Raw genomic sequence first — 12,555 nt, 5'->3', positions numbered from 1 at the left:
AAATAAATATAATGCTACTTCATGGATTTTCACCTGTTGCGGGGGTCTCTGGAACATAACTCCCATGATAGGTGAAGGATCACTGTAGTTCCGTGTACAGTACCCGGGGCAATCTGTGGCAAGATGTGAGTTCCGAAGGGCTTGGGCAGCCCCACCCTTCCAGCATTTCAGGCAGTGGTTGGATCCCTCATGGCTTTTCTCTTGGGCGGGCTTTGCTTACTTCTTGCAGCTTTTCTCAGATGTTCACATTCCTGACTTTTTCAACATGCTGGGATCCCCACAGTACTTCCACCTTTACCCTCACAGCTTCCTGCACTGCCCTCTCAGGGGCACACAGGCCTCCAACACCTTCTTTTAAGCCCAGGGTGGGAGCCTTGCTAAGCCCACAACTCTTACATTTTGCATTCGTGTTAAACTAGCACCGTATGGATGATACCAAGAGGTTGGCCAGTAGCCAACCTCTTTTGCATCTTGCTGGTGGTTGCACAGACCTCTGAGCCCCTGGATGGCTGAGTGCAGTGAGCTAAATCCTGGGGAATCAATTCCCATTCCCTAGGCTGTAACCATTCCCACCCTGGGGGCTCTCCTGCACTCCAAGTATATTCTTCCTTGCCTCCATTATGGAGGAATAGCCCAACTTACCCTCGATAGTGTGGATCAGTCAGCACTGCCAATACTGTAACCCCCTTTTCAGCTTGTTTCCTTAGAGGCATGAGGAGCTTGAACTGGAAAGGGGAAGTCTTAGCTTCCAGTTCAATAGTACCATTGTTGTCCTTCCCGTTACAAGACTTCCCTAGTTTAGAGCTAAGACTTCTAAGCCAGTGGAGCATATGGGTGTGAGAACAGGAAGCAAAAATTTTGATAGTGGATCACTAGGGGTAATGGTGAGTGGTATCATTCCCACTTCTACACTTTGATTCCTGGACCTATGGATACTGGCTGTAGGAGTCACATTAGCATACAGTGGATGTTGATTCAAACTAAATACAGCATTTTGAAGAACACTGCCCAGCCCTGCAAGATATTGCTACCTAGCTGGCACTGGACCTTCAAAAGGCCATTCCTCCTTTATCAATCGAGGTGCTTCTGGATGATGAGGAATACAGTAAGATCAGTGAATTCCATGAACATGAGCCCATTACCTCATTTCTTTGGCTGTGAAACGTGTTCCTTGGTCAGAAGCAGTGCTGTGTGAAATACCATGGTGGTAGATAAAGCAGTCTGTGAGTCCAGAAATGGTGCTTTTGGCAGAATCATTACATATAAGGCAGGTAAATCCATACCCAGAATAAGTGTCTATCCCAGTGAGAACAAAGCACTACCCTTTACATGATGGAAGTGGTCCAGTACAATCAACCTGCGTCATGTTGCACACAGCCTGATCACCCCGGGAATGGACTAATCCACAGATGAGTATCATGCCTCTATGATGCAATCACCTCCCAAAAGCCCCACCTATGAGTGCATGAGGCAGTGGGAGGATGTCTAGGTTAACCTACAACATCAGTCAAGTAGCTGAGATTGTAAGTGTGCACCACCCCACATGATATGCCTGAGTGTTTTTTATTCATTACTGGCAGATGGTATGTAAGAGTTCCTTTGAGGAATGATTTTATTCCTGGAATGATGCTACCTTCCTCTACAATGGATCTTTTCTTGTTTCTGCCCAACTCCTACGTGTATTATCTGTCTAGGACCACCATAATCCAAGTGAAGGGTGTGAGATACCCTAAACTTGATAGACAGGTGGGCTGGAGGCTGGTGCATGAGCTGAGTTATTTATTGCTGGCTTATCCCTCTCTGAGGATGGTGAAGAGTGCTTTACCTAAAGTACCTAGATGGCTTTGGCTTCGACTGTCCTCTTCCCCTGGCTCCCTAAGGTGACCATGGAGGTAGAGGGATGGCGGAATTAGAAGCTGGAAGCATGACGGGCAGGAAGCTTGGAGATCAGGGTGTTAGATGGTGGCCATGCGGGTATTATGCTCTCACACAATAAAGCGAGGAGAGGGAAACAATGAGCTAAGGGTTAGAGATGAGGAGCTTTGAGGTTGGTAGAAGGACAGCAGACAATATGATAAAACAGATTGACAATCACAAGAGCTGGGCTATGGAAGGAAATATAAAAAGGCATGGGAAGATCAATGGTGCGTGGGGGAAATACTGTACCTGCTCTACCTGTAGGCCCAGAGCAAGCCTGCCTTCTTGTGAGAGGGCTGTAGGGCACTGGCTGACTTCTGGGTGGAAGGTGCAGCGAGCTTGCTGGTTGTAGGCTGGGGTTCCAGGGGCTCCATGGAAGTGGTTGAGAGGGAGGGAATTAGCAGGGGATTAGATAGTACAGAACTGAAAAGAGCAGAGAGGTAAGACTGGATTTGCATCCATGGCTGCAGTGAAAGGTGGTTAGCTGGTCTCTTGGAGAGGGCTAGAACAAGAGAAAGCAGGGATTGGGGTGAGGCGAGCTTTATCAATACAAATGGAATTGGATGGTGAAGTTGAGCTGGGTCTGGAGGGAAGTTTCCAAGCAGGAGAGGCAGGAGAATTCCCTGGTGTGCCTCCAAGGACTTGCAACCCAAATGCCCCTCAGCAGGGTGCTGTGGCTTCAGAGGGCGGCCGCTGGTAGGGCAAAAGTGTCTGGGCAGGAGGTGTGTACAGGTGTGGGGCAGAGATAAGGTCTCCTGGAGATGGTCTAACTATCAAGTGGTGTGCTCTCCACTTAGCCCTGCTAATAATCACCAGATTTCAAGAATGCTGCTTGCTTGGGTTGCCTAGAGAAACAATCCCAATGACTTAAATACTAATTTCAAGGTGTAGCCCTCACCCCAGGCAATGGCTGGGAGTCAAATCCTGGGAAATAGCTGATGTTGCCCCCATCCCACCTGGTCCTGAACACAGTCCCCAGAGACCACTCACTGCACACCTTCAACCTGCCAGGGTCCCTAGATGGTGCTTCTCACACTGTTTCTCCGTGCCTCACATTCAGTTGTTCAAATATCTGTGGGACACCTACTGTGACAGTCACTTAGCTAGAAACCTGGGGCACCCTGTCTATAGGACGGCAGTCTCACCTTTAAGGATGAATTGCACGGGAGACCTTCAATCACTACTTTACAGATTCTGACCTCATAAGTTAAGGGTGAAGCCCAAAAGTCAATTTTTACTTGAACACGTTTAGAAGTGACAATGCTAGTTTCTATATTTTGTGGTGAGGCAAGCATTGTCCTGAGCCACAAGCAGCTGGAGGAGACTGGTGTCCTTTCTGGGCAGGAGGAGTGGTCTAGTTTTGGTCTCGTACATTGGGGCAGAGCTGGGCCTTAAGTAAGGCCTGAGTGAAACTCCTTCTACCTGTCTTCTCTGGGTGCCTGCCTTCAAGGACTGCTTGGGTTAAGGTTCCCCTCTGGCTGAAATACTGGGCTGGGAGACTGGAATGGGCATGTCCACTGTTAGCTGCCAGGGCATTTCTGGAGCTGAAACTACCAAGCATTTATTCAGGTCCCATTGTGCTAGACCCCAACCCTGCAGATAGGAGTAACTGTGACAAAATCCCACAGGACCTGACTTTGGGGAACATCTCAAGGGAAGCAGGAAGAAAAGGGGTTAGTTAGGTTCACTGTTTGGGAGGAGCAGTTCTGGCATGCACAGGAAAGCAAGGATGGCTTGACTGGGGGACCCTGATGGGGTGGATGGGGACGATGTGGGGAGGGGAAAGCTTAGGCAGGGATTATGGTCTCAGGAAGACACTGACAGGCCTTTGATGGAAGCTGATGGAGTGAAGAGAAGATGGAAAAAGAAGGGTGATGACGGGGAATCACCTAGACTTGGCGGAGGAACCTCCACTTGGGGTAGGGAGACTGACATGAGGCGTGAAGCTGGACTCTGAGCCACAGGTGCTAGAGAGCAGAGGAAGCTTTTGAGTTCTTAGCTGCTGTCTCCTTGACAGCTTCAAGGTGGAGGAAGAGGAACGTGTAGGGGCAGAACTGAGGGATGTTTGTGCCTACAAACCTCAGGGCAGGCCTCTTGCGACCCTCAGAGCAATCTGCCCAGAGGCGCCCTTCCCTGCCTCTGCCCCTGGCACTGGTGCAGGCGGGCAGAAACACTTCAACAGCTATCTACAAGATGAGCCAGAGTTTGGAAAGACTTTGTTTACTTTGATGGAAAGAGAAATTCGTTCTGTGCCCTCAGTTCCTGGGAGCCTTTAACTCGAGCCAAGGACTTGGCTTGCTCAGGTTTTTTTTTCTCCATCTCTCAGGGGTAGCTGGGAATCACAGTGCCTCTCTGGGCAAAATAAAAAGGCACATGAAAGAATTACAACCTTAAAAAAAAAAAAAAAACTAAAAAAGAAAAGTACAAAATCAACAGGAAGTCAAACAGGAAGTTCCCATAGAAGATGAAAATATTTGAGATTTGTGCTGAGAACAGCAGGCTGAGGGGAATTCAGGGACACAGTGTGGAGCTGGTGGAGCCGGTGCCACCCAGCCTTCCACTGCCCCTTCCTCTTGCAAGAGGCCCTGGACTTGCTGCTGGGCCCTGCCTGCTTCCTGGGGCTCCAGGCATACATGTACTTAAACCAGCACAAGCATACACATATGTACACACACAGGGCCATCTGGCCTGTGCCTGCCCAGACACACCCGTGAATGCACACGCACATACATGCTCAAGCCAGCAGCTTCGGGTGCAGAGTGAACCAGTAAGCACACATGCAGAAAGGCAGGCAGGCTCAGAGACACTGTGTGTGCAAAGCAGTAAAGGCAGCGAAAACTGGAGTCTTAGCACCTCCTCCTACTTGCTGCATTTGGCCACCCCTTTCCCTGGGATCTAAGCCGTTGAGTAGGTGTGGCTGTTGGAAGGCTTCTCACGGATGTGTCCCTATGCCCACTAGCTCCATCCTTCCCGACCTGTTATTTTCAGGTGTCCAGTGACCTGTTTACACTCTCCAAAACTGTAAGAACCTCAAGGAACTTTTATTTGTTGAGTTCTATCAGTCAATATAGTGACATTGTTTTCCATTTCTATAAATCTCTTTAATTTGAAGCTTAATGGAAGGCAGGTGGATTCTTATATCGGCTTCTGCATTAAATCTCCTATGACATAGTTTGGTTGACATATATAAAGAAAATCTTGGATCACAGAGACATGGGGTTGGACAAGAGAGGCCCTCTTGGACCCTTGTAATAAAACAGCCTCCAAAATGTCTCCCAGTGATCCCTTCCCTCAAATTCGGGCTGGAACCAATTATTCACTTCTAAGGAATATATATGGCAAAAAGCGATGGACTGTCACTTTGAGGACTGCACAAGGAGTACAGGAAGACTGTAGCTTCCACCCGCAGCATGCACAGTCTTGCGCCCTTGCTCTGAGGGAGGCCAGCTGCCATGTTGGAAGCTGCACCATAGCAAGACCCAGCAGAGAAGGAACTGAAGTTGCCTCTGTGGACGTTGTGAGCTGTCTCTGAGTGACCTTGAGGCCACCAGCTAAGTCATGCTCAGATTCCTGAGTTATCACGGGATACTATGAGATGTATGTTTCTTGTTGGAAGTTGCCAGGTTGGGGGATGATTTATTTCACAGTGTTAGATAACTAATACACCCCAGGAAAGCACCTTAGGGTCCCCAGGACTCCCCAGACCTCACTTGGAGAACTGCTACTCTAATTCTGTCTTTGTCTTCTCTTGTGGGTTCTGTCCAATCAGCATCTGTCTCTTCTTTCAGTGTCCTGCTATCTCCAGTACAGGGGAGGACTCCCGAGGGACCCGGCCTACACAGGCATGCACTGCCAGTCCTGGCAGCGGACGTCCGCTTGCTGCTCCCAGTGTCTCACTTGCAGGGAATGTCCAGTCAATAGGGATGTGGCAGCAGGGTGGGTCATGGCCCATTCCCTCCTCAGCTAATCCACATCCTGTGGCCCGTTGGTGAACCAAACTGTAAACTTGCAGCTCTTTCCCTGGGCCTTGCATAGCCTTAATTGCAAATCCTATTTTTTTTCTGCCTTTTGAGCTAACACAGCCAGCAGCTGACTTTGTCTTCCAGTCTATCTGAATTACCATGTGCTCACCCAGGCCCATGCCCCTGGCCTGCAAAGATCCTGAACTGCTGGAGCCCCTGCTCTTTTTACAGGCGGAAAAGCTGAAGCAGGAAGAAGAATCAGTCATCCACCCAGGGCCCCATACTCTGTGTGGAACCAGGAAAACGCTTTCAAATGAAGAGACCCCTGTAACCCTTCGTCTCGTGCGGAAGAGACAGTGCTCTCTCATGTCCCCAAGAGCCTGGTCTTTCTCTTCCCCAAAGTGACACTTAGCCCAACACATCTTAAACCACTTCAGGCCTCCCCTACTGGCATGTGCCACTGAGAATAAGACCTTGGGCAAATTTTGGGCATATTGTCCCTCTGTAGAGGAACACACAGAGACCACAGCCCAGCGAGCAAGGTAGAGACAGAGCAGAGAGATCAGAGCACGGGGCGGGGGACCTCCCCTGCTCTGTAGGGGCTACGAGGGTTGTATTGGGCCCGCATCACTTTGTGCTCAGTAGAAGCTCACTAAACGGTTGGGAATGAATATAGAGGCCAGCAAGTGTCCAAGTTCGGTCTGGGGCAGGTTAGGTTGCTAGGATTAAAGGTTCTTTTTTCACAAGGTCAAAGTGAGTGGGTCAGTTTGCAGTCAGGATGGAGAGGTGACCAGCGGAAGGGCCTGGAAAGTCAGTTTTTGTTGGGGATCAGCCAATCTCCGGTGAGTGGACAGGTCAGGCTGGCTGGGGTGAGGTCTCTGCCCACACTGGCTTCTTACAAACTTCCTTAATCTGGAGCTTCACGCAGCATCCCTGGCATCCTGAGCTCTTTCGCCCCCATCCAGGCTGTCCAGTGTGCCCAGCGGTGTGCCGGAGACAGAGGCGGCTCGGGAGTCCTGGGAACTCAGGAGCAGCACCTAAGATCACACTCGTAAGGCTGGGGCTGCCTGTGTCCTTGTGTCCAGGCCGTCCTCTGCCGCTGGCCTGGGACGCAGCCCCTGCGTGGAGGGTGCAGGGACTAAAAAGGCTTCACATCCTCGGAGGCATTTCCTGTTTTCCAGTGAACAGAAAGCGGCTTCCTGTTCAGAACAGTCCATAGGGACGGTTTCTTTTTTCGATGATGGGCGGGGTGTCTGGGGTGGAGGATGCAGGCTTTGTTGGGCCTGAGGACCAGCTCGGGAGGCCTTGCTAGGAGGCGGCACAGGAAGAAGGGTGGGGAAGGAGGGAAGGAGCCCCAGACGCCGCCTCTGTCTTGTTTCCTGGCTGTGCCTTTGTGTTCACATCCAAAGCCTGTGGAGAGTGCGGCGCACATCTGCTTGTGTCCAACAATTGCAAGTATTTCGCGTGGAGGTGAAATTTCTCTGAGAGCTGGAACAGAAAGTGTGCAGCCTGCTTGGGCACGGAGACTGGAGGCATACGGGGAAGAGGCAAGTCTTTGGCCCCGACCAGATCCAGGTTCAAATCCTTGAGCGCTGGATCTATCCTCCACTGCTGTGCTGGTTGTGTTGTTTGGATAACCTCTCTGAGCCTCAGAGCCTTCATTTCTAAATGAAGGGCGTGGAGGAGGGTGCCTAAGTACCTCTTCCCAGGTGGAATAGGTCAGTCTCTCCCTCTCCGACCTAGCGCAGAGGGGAGAGAGATACAGAGTCCATGTGTTTCTCAGCCATCTAATAAGCTCCACCATGGCCCAAATCACACTCAGCTGACCTCTCCTCAGACCCTCTTGTGCTCCTTCGCACCCTGCAGGCTACTGTGGTCTGCGGTTCCTCCCTCTGTAGCTTGGCCTCCCAGGTGGAGTGGAGGAAGGGTCAGCTCAGAGGATGGAATTTCCTGCTCAGCCCCACCCTCCCTGACCAGGATGTCAGTTTCTCTTCTCAAGGTCCTCACAGGGACAGAGGGAAGGGACAGCAAAGCCATTTATGGAAGGACATCAGAGGCTGAGATTTTTAGGAGGCATCGTCACCCGAGCCCACAGCTCCCCTCGCTACAAGCTTGCAAGAGCTGGCTTCAGCTAGGCAGGGGGCTGCAGGGGGCCAGGGAGGGACCTTCCTGTCCAGCCCCCTCGTGGACTCCATCTGGCCCCCGGTGTGCCGTCCTCTGTGTCACTGCCCTTGGCTCTCAGGGGCAGCCTCCCCTGCACTGACTGTTTTGGGGGGAACTGAATTGCTGTGACACAAGGCAGTGTGACCACTCTGTGTGACCATGCTGAGGCTCACAGCTCAGTTGAGCCCTGGACAGCCTAACGCAGCTGGCCTTCTCCTTCGTTCTCTCCGCTTCTCCCCCTCCATCTTTCTTTCTCAGGATGATAACGCGGGAGCGAGGGCGGCTGGCACACTGGGCAGTACGGTAACATCTCCAGGTGTCCAGGCCCAAGTACCTGCATTAACACATTCCTGGAGGGACGGCCCCAGGCAAGCCAAGCTCTCCAGGCCTGAGCCCACAGCTGGACCTAGGCAGAACTGCGCAATCACGAGACCGTGGGGACCCAGGAAAACCCACACTTGGGACCTATGGCTTAGCTTCCTTTCCCCTCTCAATAGCACCTGTCTTCTCAATGCAGCCAGAGGCTCAAACAGGAGGGGCCCGCCTCAGGTTGTGGGGTTCCCTATCCCTGGGGCCCAGGCTGCTGTCACAGCCTGCACAAATCCTATCCTTCTCAGGGTGACCCAACCCCCAGGGCGTGTGGCTGGAGCTTAGATCCTATGATCTCAGGGTCCTCATGGTAGGAGATGCTGCTCAGAGCAGGAAGGAGCCACAGGCAAGGCCAGCTCTCCCTAAGTTCAATCCGGCCACTTGGGTTGGCATAGATGTGTAATTTTAGAGACACAAGCTAGGACATCCTTTATTCACCCATAGTTTGATGCATAAGTTTGAAAATTTTTAGCCCTATTGCCCATGTGTACTACTGTTTACATGTTAGGGGCAGCCTGGGTCTTCTAAGACATTAGCTGGCGATTAACTTCGTGGTCACATTTAATGCTCGTATGGTCTGTCCACACCCCACCCCAGGCAAACCCTGTACAGACAGGGACCTTTGCTTCTTTGGTTCACTGATGTCTAGATGGATGGTTGCCACAGAGTAGAAACTCCATGAAAATTTGTGGAATAAATGAATGAATGAATGGTTCTGCATGTAAATATTTTTTGAATGGTCTTTGAGGTCAGTCAGACCTGAGCTTGAAAATTTAGGCAATTTTTAAATTTTCTTAGCCGTAGAATGCACATGTAAATACACCAGCTCCATGGAACTGTGGGTGCTAAACAACTTATGTAATTTCTGAGCTTCAGTTTTCTCATCTGCAAAATAGGGATAATTGGAATTTCTATTTCTTGGGTAACCCATTTCATTTAAATGGGTTACTTTAAGGTAGGACAGTACAGAGTCTGCAACACAGAAGGCAGTACACTTGGGTTATCGATGGCCCAAAGAAGAAAGTATGGGTGGCGGGAGTCTGCCCCAGCGCCCAGGAAACCAGGCTCTCTGAGCTTCTCTGAGCAGCCCTGGTAGGTGCTGCCCCTGTGCAGGGGCCCAAGGGGGGCAGCAAGGTGTGCACTTTTTCCCTGAATGGGGCTGGGTCTGACCTCATCCCTCAGGCAGCACCTCCCTTATGGCCATGGAACATGAACGCTCTCATGCACAAAGGCAAGGGGCCTTTACTGAAGAGGCGGGCTGCACTTTCAGAGACTGCCGCCCCTACAAAGGTCCTCACACTACTTTCAGCCATTCCTGGGTCCTTGATAGTCTCATGCTGGGAAAGGCTGCGGAGGCTGCTGCAGTCCTGCCCTGGAGCTCAGGCCCCAAGCTCCAGCCCTTTATGCCATGCAAAGCCAAGGGGCCATCTGCCCTGTGCCTGTTCCCACCTTCCTCAGCCTGCACTGCCCTTTCCCCACTGCCTCCTCCAGGAAGCCTGCCTTGATGAGGCACACCCGACCCCTTCCTTTGCCTCACTGCATCAGACTTGACTTGTCTCCTGGAGTCTTTGATGCTTGTGCCCTCTTCCTGCCCCAGAGAGGGTCCTTCACTGGAGGAGTGGGGGTGCTGTGTGTCAGGTGCCCCTGGGAGCGTTGACGGGCAGGACAGGCAGGGGATGAGAACCAATCAGAGGGAGAGAAGGTAAGCTGCCTGTGACACACCGAGATGCAGGTTCCTGTGATTCAGGTTGAGCACTGAAGAAGAAGGGGCGGGTGCAGTGAGGGGCCTTCAGCGGGGAACCATGACAATACTATCTGTCACTATGCTGAGACTTTTTATCTCACTGATGCCTCACCACAGGCTTTGAGGATGTAGGTCTTATTACCACCATGACGGAAATACAGAAACTGCCTTAGACAGGTACTGTCATCTGTCCAGGTGACAGAGCTGGAGCCCAGGCTCACTGCCTGTGGACGCCCTGAACAGGGTCTGGACATTTGGTTTCGGTGGGTCTGGATCATGGCGAGAGGGGGAGGCTTGGCTAGTCCCTCAGCATCTCTTGGACACATTCTGAGTCCCGCACAGGCATTTCAGCACAGGGAGTCTTGTGGCCATTCTCAAAGCCCTGTGACGTTCCAGCTGTTTGTGACACTGCCTCAGAGGAAGGGGCGCCAAAGCAAACACACCCCTGTTCCAGCCACAGGAGTGGGCTACGAATGGAAATTAGGCAGCCAAGATGCCTTGGGACAGCACAGGGGCACAGCCAGGCACAGGCCCAGCTTCAGCGCCATTCCCAAGGAGAAAGGTGTCTTGGTCCGCTTTCTATTGCTGTCCCAGAATACCCAAGACTAACTCACAATGCAAAGGAGTTTTCTCTGCTCACCTTCTGGAGGCTGGGAGTCCGGACACAGCCGCAGCATTGGTGAGCTCGCCATGGCTTGGCAAAAGAAGGGAGGGTAAGCAAGCTCATGCAGAAGAGAAAGTGGGAGGGCTGGGCTCGCCCTACAAGCACCCACACCTGCACTAACCCACTACTGCTTGAGAGGCCTTTGTCCTCCGTGACAACCTGATTACCTCCGAACGCTAACCAATGTCAGCAAACCCATTTTAATGGGCTTCAGAGGGGACAAGTCGCATTCAGGCCATCCCACAAGGTCAGGCCAGATTTGGGTGGGGGGTAATGTTTTATCAAAGAATAATAACACACATTCAGAAAAGTACAAATTGTAAGAACCCAATGAATTGTGATGAAGTGAAACCATCTGTTTGCTGGCTTCCAGCTCGGAGAAATAGCAGAACCAGCTCTGTGGAGCTCTTCTGTGTCTCCTCCTAGCCATCACTGCCTCTTCTGCTGGAGGTAACCACCGCTCTGGTTCCTAGTAGCAATGGTTGTCTTTGTACTTTACTAAAGGGAATCCTACAGCATATGCTCCTCCTGAGCTGGCTTCCTTCCCTAGGCTTATTTTGTGAGATCCATCTGTGCTGTTGCATATAGTAGTGAATCATTCTTTCTCATGGCTATCCAGTGTTTCATCGCATGGATATTCCACAGCTCATGCCCCTATCCCAGTGATGTCGAACCTTTAAGCATTTTCAATGACACAAACAGCCCACTGTGGCTCATGTGCCATAGGTTCGCCACCACTGCCCTATCCTATGGTTGATGGCTTTTTCTGTTGAGTCAAGGGTGTACATATTTGGCTGTAGCAGACATTGCCAAAGCTTTGCAGAGTATTTGGAGCACTTCAGACTCAAAGCAGAAACCCTGCAAGTCCCCACTGCTCCATATCCTATGGCTGCCTTTTTGATTTAGTCGTCCAGTGGACATGAAGTGGTACTGCAGTTTGATTTATGTGCGCATATCTGATCTCTAGGTCCCTACATCCTGTTGTTTTTCTTTATATAAGTGAGATTCGTCTTCAAATAATTTTGCCAATCTATTTACCTCAAATACCACTAATCCCACGTTTCTAACACCCTTTATATTCATTAACAAGCCATTATTTTTCCCCACAGAATCATTTTCTAGCTTCTGTGCTGAAAGCAAAGCCTCCAGGTATTAAGGGAGGGAAACAGGTGTTGCCCCATGGCAGCTGCTTTATGAATCAATGCAGTTTTTGACCAGCTGGAGGTCTCTGGAGCAGATGAGCACTGCTGATTGTCCTTCAGGTGCAGCTGAACAGCAACATGTCGCATACGTGACATCACTGTCAAGGTGAAGAATTTCAAATAAAAACCATATTTGCCTAGCCTGACTTTTCTTCCTTCCTTTCTTTTTCTTTTTCTTCTTTTTCTTTCTTTTTTTCTTTCTTTCTTTTTCTTTCTTTCTTTCCTTTCTTTCTTTCTTTCTTCTTTCTTTTTTCTTTTTCTGTTTGTTTCTTTCTTCTTTCTTTCTTTCTTTCTTTCTTTCTTTCTTTCTTTCTTTCTTTCTTTCTTTCCTCTTCTCTCCCCCCCGGCCCCGTACTGGGGCTTGAACTCAGGGTCTTACACATGCTAAGCAAATACTCTACCACAAGCTGCATCCCCAGGGCCTAGAACTGCTCCTTCCACTTTTCAGCTGTAAAGTATAACTGGAAAATAAAATCTGCGCATATTTATGGTACACAGTGTGATGTTTTGATAAACACATGCATTATAAAATGA

The sequence above is a fragment of the Chinchilla lanigera genome, unplaced genomic scaffold (genome assembly GCF_000276665.1).
Source record: "Chinchilla lanigera isolate Chin_1 unplaced genomic scaffold, ChiLan1.0 scaffold00040, whole genome shotgun sequence".
NCBI classification, from domain to species: Eukaryota; Metazoa; Chordata; class Mammalia; order Rodentia; family Chinchillidae; genus Chinchilla; species Chinchilla lanigera.
The sequence above is the reverse complement of the archived record's forward strand: the minus strand, read 5'-3'. Positions refer to the sequence as shown.